Source organism: Drosophila ficusphila, unplaced genomic scaffold (genome assembly GCF_018152265.1).
Source record: "Drosophila ficusphila isolate 14025-0441.05 unplaced genomic scaffold, ASM1815226v1 contig_791, whole genome shotgun sequence".
NCBI classification, from domain to species: domain Eukaryota; kingdom Metazoa; phylum Arthropoda; class Insecta; order Diptera; family Drosophilidae; genus Drosophila; species Drosophila ficusphila.
The window spans coordinates 10150412-10159846 of NW_025064737.1; positions in this window are offsets into that span (position 1 = coordinate 10150412).

A 9435-nucleotide genomic window follows, 5' to 3' on the forward strand; every position below is an offset into this window, starting at 1 on the left:
CTGCGGGAAAAGTGGCTCAAAAGTCATTGACTTTGACTTTGGATTTCTGCGGAATAGCTTAAAAGTATAAATATATTTATAAGTAATCAATGATTTCTTTACTTAATTCATTTAAACTTAGTCATAAAATTTAGATCTCTGAGTAGTAGGTACCCACAGATTTGCGTCCAAGAAATAAGTAAGTTTGGATACTTTATTTTGTTTATAGAGTTTTTAGTATTACATATTTTATGTAACAACGTAATAAAAAAATATTTAAATACTGAAATAATTTTTCGGTTCGATTAACAGATTAAAGTCGACAAATAGCTTATAAATCTAACATTTACTTCCCAAGTATTAAATATTGTTAAACAACGAGTACTGTAATGTTTCATAAAAAATCTTAATCTTTTTGCCTATGTATCCCGATGTAGAATGCATTTTTCTCAGTGGATTTCCCTTTCTTTTTGCTTAAAGGCCTTTTTATCTTTTGACCACAAGGCATCATCCGGACTTTGCTACTGCTGCTGATAGCCGCCATCCCGGGGCAGCACCCGCACTCGCACCCTTGCATCCTTATCGCTATGCTTCGACTCCTACTCCTCCTCCTCCTCCTGCTCTGCTCCTCCCCGCATGGGTGACCCGCACCCCGTGGCCAAGGGCCTCCTCCTCCGGATCTTCCTCTGCCGCCCGAGGCGCCGACTTAAAGTTTTCCACCAGGTTATTTACCTCCTTATCTCGCCAGCATTGTTTTCGCCTCGTCACCCGCTCCTCACTCTTCGCTCCTCGCTTCCGATTCGTTTGGTTTTATCAATGTTTCTGTTTGCAATATGTTTGTTCTCCTCTTTTGTTATTGTTACTTGATTGCTTGGCCTCTTATCAATCTGCGTGACGTCACTAAAGCCGGCATTTTGTTATTTGATACGGATTTCTTGACACTTTTTATCTTACTCAAAACTTACTTGTTTTGGTAAAATTTTTTTGAGCAGCCAGACACTTTGGCGTTTCCCTTAGGAATGCGCAGTGTTTATATTTTTGTTTTTAAGTTATGTTGTCGAACTTTATCGCTAAAGGGAGTGATCCAGTAAAAAAGTGTGCTACAGATAGGCAAGGCCGTTTGCTATCAGTTCTCCGGAAAGGGATAGATTCACATAGTTGAGCTTTATTTTAAGCATGTATATTTAATAAAATTAAAAAGTCTTCAAGATTGTATTCTCAATTTTTTTTTGATTTATATAAACAATTTATTTGTCGTTTTCGGTTGTTTATAGAAGAATAAATAATGTTGTTCCCGATCTACATTTTCATGCAATGAAACTTAACTTTACTACTTTCATCTTACTTTTTTATAATGGAATTTCCACAAACTGATATTTATACTAATATTTTCTATTTTGCTTTGATCTTAGATACACCTCGTTATTTATTAATTCTTTATCCATATGAGATGCTGAAGTTATGATTCGATAATAATATACTAGTTTCCTGTCCAATTTGGTTGACCCACTACCTCTTTTTAATTGGAAGCTCACCGCCCGCGATAGTGGGAATCGGCTGGGATTCTCGGCGTTGTCGTCACCAAATCGAAATCTGGCCAAGCCGCAGATGATAAGGACTCGCTCTGGCGAACTGAATGGATGCCCGGCAAGTCGGAGAGTTGCCCCGCCGATAAGGATAGTCGCGCGAGCGGCGCGAGATGCAACTTAATCAAATCGTGTTTTGGTATCGCTTTCGTCGCCGCCTCTCGCTCTATCTTCTGGCGGCGTCCTGCTCGCTCCCGTGAGCGGTGGCTACTTGGCGGTGGCGTCTGTGGGGCTGGGTGTCCAAGTGGGCCGGGTCCGGCTCAGATAGCCATATCTTGGACGGCGTCCAATCAGCGGAACCGAACCGGCGACAGCCAAACTACGCCAAAGTGCCGAGTACACGGCGCAATGAGTTCGACGGTTGCGTCGCCGATAATAAGTACAATCGTTACTTTGCTGTTGTTGCGTTTTTGAAAAGGTGATATGAAATGTGCTCTGATAAGTTTTAATCAAGAATATTTTACTCGCATTGCTTTGGGTGGCTCCCGGCCGAGTAGCATTTGAAAAGTTGTAGTAGTAGGTCGGAGCTCGGATGCGGGTCCGGTTTGGTCTGGTCGGTTCGGGACGGGACGGGACGGGATGGGTCCACATCCTATCTATCTACCCGATTCCATGGGCTGTGCCCGGCGATTATCACAGTGATCTGGCGGGCGTGAAACCGAAGAAAACCCGTTTAGCGTGTGGTAAATTTTTTGGTAGGAAAGTTGCGCCGGCGCAACGGGAAATCCTTTAAATGTGTTTAACCACAAAAGCGACGTGAGTTTAGCCAAAATAATCGGCAGTTGGGCGCCTGGGAAACCCACACCCACACTCGCCCAGTCCTCCTACTTCCTCGAAAGAGTTGTGACCCGTCGGCGTGATCTGTGTGACACTTTCATTTGCCGGGCTAACGCCCCTCGGAATCCGGCGGTCATCGGTATCGAAGCCGAAATTGAACGCTCGAAATCGCCAGATGCCCGGATTCGGAATTCGGTAATCATCGATGTAAACCACATGTGCCGAACGCCCCTCATAATGAGCGTTCAATTCTGGATTCCGAACCCAGCCGAAATGTATTCCCAATCGCTGTCGGAATATTTGTGTCTGGGAATCTGGTCAGATCCGTCTGGACCACTTGGTAAGTTCCCCAGAGTCAAATTAACTGTCGGAAGAAGAGGCTGTGTTTAATTTGGCTTGTCAAAACTTAATGTGGAAAACCAAGAATGTTATTTAGGGAAAAATTATTACTAATTGTCATATTTTAATCACCACTTGGTTAGTCATGCATCTTTTCTTTTTGCTTGTGCAAACAGTCAAGTTTGGGTTTAAACTCAACTTATCTGGTTCGAGTTTGTTGCTCTTAATAGAAAGTTTATACAAACGCGTAAATAATAAAAATAAAAAAATATTGTATTTATGTTTATTTATTTTGCTCAGCCTTACCACTCTTTCCGCGAAACAATTAAACATAATGGAGGTCACTACAACATAAATTTAGTTTCTTATTAAAAAGACAACTACAGGCAATACATATTAGCTTGAATTTTGTAAATATATTCCAAAGTTAGAGTTTTCTTTATTTTGTGTATTAAATTTAAGTGCATCCCCTAAACATATCGACTAGGAAGTATCAAGTACTAGTTGCTAACACCACAGTTACCCAATTTGCATAGTATTTCCCAACGAAACCCAGAAAAGACAAAGTTGAGAAGTAAAGGAAATTGTAGGGTCGGCGAAGGAAAAGTAGGAAGAATTATGACGATTACATGAAACCAGCATGACGATCAACGAACCCAAAAAGCACGAAACTCTGGGCTCCGTCCATCGAAGGGGTGGGCCATTTGCCTCTGGGCTCCAGGCGGTGTCACCCAACAAGTGGCCATATACTCATGCTCGAACCATTTAAATTGCGACCATGTATGCCTATATATACATATTTATTTGTACATATAAACACAAGCATGTATAGCGGTTGGGACGACAGAAAAACAAAATGCGAGTAAAGTACTGGGGCCCGTTCCCTGGTACCGCCTCCCTCCTCAAAACCCTCTGACCCCCCATTCCCCATCCCCATGGCGGTTCCACAATTTGCCTCTGCGGTCGTTCAGTCGCCGACAACAACAACAACAACAACAAAGAGAAGGCCTTATCAACATCTATATATATGTATGTGGGGACAAAATAAAAAGAAATACTTATTCAAGAAAAATAAGTATTTGTGAAAAGAATTTCAAAACAAAAGAAATAAATGTAGTGAGGCTAAATACTATATGCCCATAAATTCTTGCTTATATACACATGACTTCCTGCCATAGGTCAGCCATATTGAAAATTAATTATACAAAAAAAAAAAAGAGAAATATACAAGCGAATTCTCGTACTTAACCGACGATTGCCTTTTGTTGTTCAGCCAGTGATTTTCCAGGGAAACCCTGGATGGATCCCAACTCCCTCCGAAGATGACACGTGCATCGCTGTAGCGAAATGCATCCGCAAACAATCAAGGTTTACTTTTGAGCACCACGGAGGAAACCGCGACAATAAACACCGCAAAAACCAAAACCGAACCGCGGACAAACAACCAACAATGACGGACAGTCACATACATTAAACATTAACAACAGAGCCAACTAAAAATTGTAGTATAAAAGGGAATTTTTGTGAAATTCCGAAAGCAAACAACGAATGCACGGCAAACAACAATCGGCCAGAGACAAGATACAAGATACAAAACGCTCGTGTTTGTCTTAATCGTTAATTGCTCTGGCCACGTCCCTGTTCCGAGTTCCAGTTCCCTGCGCTCTGTACACACATCCATACACATCCACAGAGTGCGCCAAAGTCTAGGAAAAACCGCACCTACTCCATATAAACATAGCGCTGAGCAGAGCAGAGGATGAGCATATTATCCGCGCGTGTCTCTTAACTGGGTCTGCAATGAGTACCTGTTGCCGGTTCTCGGTTACCTGGCGTAATGTAATGTGTGTTTGACAGGATATGCCCAGTCCCAGTTTCAGTCCCTATCCCAATCCCTATACCAATTCCAGACACCGAACCCAGTACCCATGCCCCGTCATCGTGCCGACTTGCATTGTTCTCCGCTGCCGAACTTTAATTGCCCAACCTTACTTTCACTGTCCGCATTTGTTTGCCGCATAAAAATTAATGAGTTTAGGACTTCGGGTGCAGTGTCCGTCTTCCATTCATAAATTTCGGCCAGGACTGGGAAATTCCCAACTGCTGATTCACTCGCCATTTCATGAATGGGACTGCTCTATTTTCCGCATCTAAGTTAACACAGTTAAGGAGTAACTTATAAGTCGGTACAAATATGTGGTGGTTCTCGGATCACCCTATTGCCTTTATGTGCAGATTAAGCATAAATCGCCTTTAGGGGCCGTGCCTGGTTCCCGGCGTGGTGAGTTATGCATTTTCTGCTTGTGTCAGCATTTTGGTATGACAAAGCGGTCGGCTCGCCGGCCACGTACAAGCTGTAAGTTCAGTTTTAGTTTTGATTTTGAATAAAGAACATTTAAATGTAAAACTCCGGCATTGGCCGTTAACACTTATCTTATTGATTGAAATTGGTTATCGTGCCTTAAGGGCCGTTAGCAACGGAGTCAGTTACTCCCATCATAATCTTCCTAATAGAAGAGGAAAGAGAGCCAGTGGCAACCGCCCGGCTCACCCAGGAAAACAACCAGCCACGGGGACAAGTGCGCCTTTACCCCCACCCCCGGAATCAGCTACGGTTGTAGTAGGACAGCAGCCCCTTACCCTCACGGACAGCGGCGAGGGACAGAGAGTGGTGACCCGTCCTAAATTATAATTGGCACCCAACTCGATAGGATTCACGTCCCGAAATTTTAAACAAAAAAATATGTAAGTGGTCTGATCTTATTAATCAGCTTCAAATTGTGAAAAAACCAACACACACATACATACACTGTAAAAAAATAAATAAATAAAATTAAATAAATTATATAAAACACGCAAAAATCTAAAACAAAAAGAAAACCATTTAAGCTTTCCTTTAGCAGGTGTGATTTTTTTCGTAAATAAAAATATTTGCTCTACCGCCCTCAAACAACAAAATTTTTTTGTAGTGTTCTAACGCCAAAAGACCGGTTATTTATATTAAATATATATATTAATATTTCAAAAATTCAAAGCCCAGTTTCTGCCGAATCAAGTACTCGGCCACAAATACATACATTAATAATACAAAAAATAATAAATATATAAAATCCCAAGCCAAAATTAATATCAGCCGAATCAAATATTCGGCCATATGTTATAACATAAGTGTTTAATGTTGACAATAGAGTAGCCTTATGAGCTTTCAGGGCCCATATAGGGAGATTAAACGAGAAATTGAAAGTGAAAGCGAAGAAGAGTGGGACCGAGAGCCCCAAGGGTATCAACCACCACAAATACTGGAAGAAAACATAGACATTATGAACGCGGCCAACATAGAAGCTTTGATTCAGGCCGCATTGGCTCAACAGGAACAAAGACTTAGAGCAGAGTTCCAAAACCAAATTAGTGCAGTTAATCAACAACTACAAAATCTGCGCGTAGAGGCGCCAGAAGTCGAAACATACCAGAGAATTTCTGTGAGTTCAGTACCGGTGCCGTGTGACATACCGCTACACATTGTAAAGTCGATCCCAGATTTTACCGGGGTACAGGATGAATACGTGGCGTGGAGACAGTCCGCCACAGACGCCTATGAGTTATTTAAACCATACGTTGGCAGTACCGCGCATTACCAAGCCGTTACAATTATAAGGAATAAGATTAGGGGACCAGCACGAGCGCTGCTGGTATCGCACAATACAGTGCTTAATTTTGATGCTATTTTGGCTAGGTTAGACTGCTCTTATGCAGATAAAACGTCCTTGCGCCTCTTACGGCAAGGGCTTGAATCTGTCCGTCAAGGGGACCAAACTCTAATGGAGTACTACGATGAGGTTGAACGGAAGTTAACCCTCGTGACAAACAAAATAGTCATGACTCACGACTCAGAAAGAGCCACACTGCTCAATACTGAAGTAAGGGGTGACGCCCTGCATGTATTTATTTCGGGCCTAAAGAAGTCCTTAAGGGCGGTCGTATTTCCGGCACAGCCCAAAGATTTGCCAGCAGCACTGGCTTTAGCTAGGGAGGCAGAGGCTAGTATCGAACGAAGTATGTTCGCGGCCACATATGCCAAAGCTGTCGAGCAGAGAAATCAGAATACTGACTTCCACAAAGGCCAACAGCGTGAGAAACAGGAAAAAAATCCCTATTATTTCAAAAAACAAAATAAAAGCCAGAATAATGATTATTGGCGCAGACAGGACAACTTGACCGATCGGGGTAAACCAGATCAGGCTCCAGAGCCCATGGATTTAGACCCATCACTTTCTAAGCTTAGATACCCAACGAGTTTCAAACAATCTAAGGGGAATAATAATAATAATAATACACAGTCCCCCACTCCTCAAAACCCAAAAAGACCAAACTCTTCTGAAAGAATGACTGGTCAGAGGCGCCAACGGATAAACAACGTTGAGCAAGCTGCTGAAAAAGACCAGGACTACGAAGACGCGGCCGCAGCCGCACTGAATGTAATAGAGCAGGACAGCGACTCACTTGACTCAAACGATCTTCTCAATTTTTTAGAGGAAGGTCCCGCTTACCGTTTATCGAGCGAAGGTTGGCGGGGAGAACTATGAAAATTCTAATAGATACCGGGGCGGCTAAAAATTATGTTAAGCCCGTAAAGGAGCTCAAACACATAATGCCTGTCGACTCCCCATTCTCTGCGAGTACCATACATGGCTCCAGTAAAATAAAAAACAAATGCTTAATGCACATATTTGGCCTAAAGGCCCCCTTCTTTTGCTAGATAGCCTAAGTACGTTTGATGCTATTATAGGTTTCGATTTGCTAACGCAGTCGGGAGCGGCATTAGACTTACGTATCGGCGAAATTAGGTACGGAAACGTGACCGAACAGCTTAAATTCTTCGACTGCCCTAGTGTGAATTTCACAAATGTCGATGAAATAGTAGTCCCGAAATCAGTAAAAGCTGAATTTAGGAAAATGATCATTAAGAGGAGTAAAGTGTTTTCGAGCTCTAACGAGGCGCTTCCATTTAACACCTCGGTCGTTGCTAGGATTCGCACGGAAAGTGACGAACCCGTTTACTCCAAACTATACCCATATCCCATGGGAGCGGCTGAGTTTGTTAATAAAGAAATCAAACAGCTGCTAAAGGACGGTATCATTCGCCCTTCTAGGTCGCCATTCAACAGCCCAACATGGGTTGTTGACAAAAAAGGCTCTGAGGCCGACGGCAGCAAGAAAAAAGATTGGTTATTGATTTTAGGAAACTGAATGAACGGACCATTGCTGATCGTTACCCGATGCCAAGTATTCCTATGATTCTAGCGAACTTAGGAAAGGCAAGATTTTTCACTACACTCGACCTAAAATCGGGATACCACCAGATATACTTGGCCGAATGTGACCGAGAAAAAACCTCTTTCTCCATAAATGGAGGAAAATACGAGTTCTGCCGTCTACCCTTTGGGCTTAAAAATGCAGGAAGCATTTTCCAAAGAGCGATTGACGATGTGTTACGCGAGCAGATCGGGAAAATTTGTTATGTTTATGTAGATGACGTGATAATTTTTTCCGAAAACGCTGCCGACCATGTAAGACACATCGACACAGTTCTCAAATGCCTATATGAAGCCAACATGAGAGTGGCGCAAGAAAAAACCAAATTCTTTAAAGAAAGTGTGGAATTTTTAGGCTTTATAGTCACAGCAGACGGAGCCAAAACGGACCCTGAAAAGGTAAAGACCATACAGGAATACACTGAACCGAAAAACTTGTTCAGCCTTAGATCCTTTTTAGGTTTGGCCAGTTATTACAGAAGCTTTGTCAAAGACTTCGCTTCTATAGCAAGACCACTTACGTCTATACTCAAGGGAGAGAATGGCTCGGTGAGCAAACATATGTCAAAAAAAGTCGCGGTCGAATTTGATGAGAGTCAACGTAGCGCGTTTGAACGCCTGCGAAACATTTTATCATCAGAAGAGGTCATATTAAGGTATCCAGATTTTAAACAGCCTTTCGACTTGACTACCGACGCTTCAGCAAGTGGTATCGGTGCCGTCTTATCCCAAAATGGCCGGCCAATCACGATGATATCTCGCACGTTAAAAGACTGCGAGCTCAATTACGCTACAAACGAAAGGGAATTGTTGGCGATTGTGTGGGCTATAGGGAAATTACAAAATTACCTGTATGGCTCCAAAGAAATTCGAATTTTCACAGACCATCAACCGCTCACTTTCGCCGTCTCTGAGCGAAACACTAATGCTAAAATTAAGCGATGGAAGGCATTCATCGAGGAACACAACGCAAAAGTGTTCTATAAGCCAGGAAAGGAAAATTTTGTGGCTGATGCCTTGTCCCGACAAAATATTACCTCAATACAAACTGAACCCCAATCCGACGTCGCCACCGTGCACAGCGAAGGCTCCTTGACCTACACGGTCGAATCCACCGATAAACCTTTGAACTGCTTCAGGAATCAAATAATTCTTGAAGAAGCATGCCAGCCTTCACGGCGAAATTTTATAATTTTTGGAAGCAAAACTCGCCACATAATAAATTTTAATAATAAAGACTCACTGCTCGAGTTGGTAAAAGAAGTTGTTAACGTAAATGTTGTGAACGCCATTCACTGTGACCTCCATACATTAGCTTGCATCCAGCATGCCTTGGTGCTGGAATTCCCGGCCACTAAATTTTGGCATTGTAAGAAATTCGTGAGTGATATCACAGATAAAAATGAGCAGACAGAAATTATAACTTGTGAACACAACCGCGC